Here is a 315-nt window from a genome sequence, read left to right on the forward strand (position 1 = left end):
AGAAACGTATGGGGAAGAAGGAAAACGTTTCTGGGAAAGGGAAGAAGTCTGAAACAGCGTACTATTTTTTGGAAAAAGCTTGGTATTTAATTTGGGCCGTCCGATCATTTGATCGGATGGTTGGTAAAAATAAAGAGTTTAAAAATAAATAATAATTTTATATATATATATATATATATATAAAATTATTATTTATTTTTAAACTCTTTATTTTTACCAACCATCCGATCAAATGATCGGACGGCCCAAATTAAATACCAAGCTTTTTCCAAAAAATAGTACGCTGTTTCAGACTTCTTCCCTTTCCCAGAAACG

This window comes from Solanum tuberosum, unplaced genomic scaffold, assembly GCF_000226075.1.
Source record: "Solanum tuberosum cultivar DM 1-3 516 R44 unplaced genomic scaffold, SolTub_3.0 scf00723, whole genome shotgun sequence".
Lineage (NCBI taxonomy): Eukaryota > Viridiplantae > Streptophyta > Magnoliopsida > Solanales > Solanaceae > Solanum > Solanum tuberosum.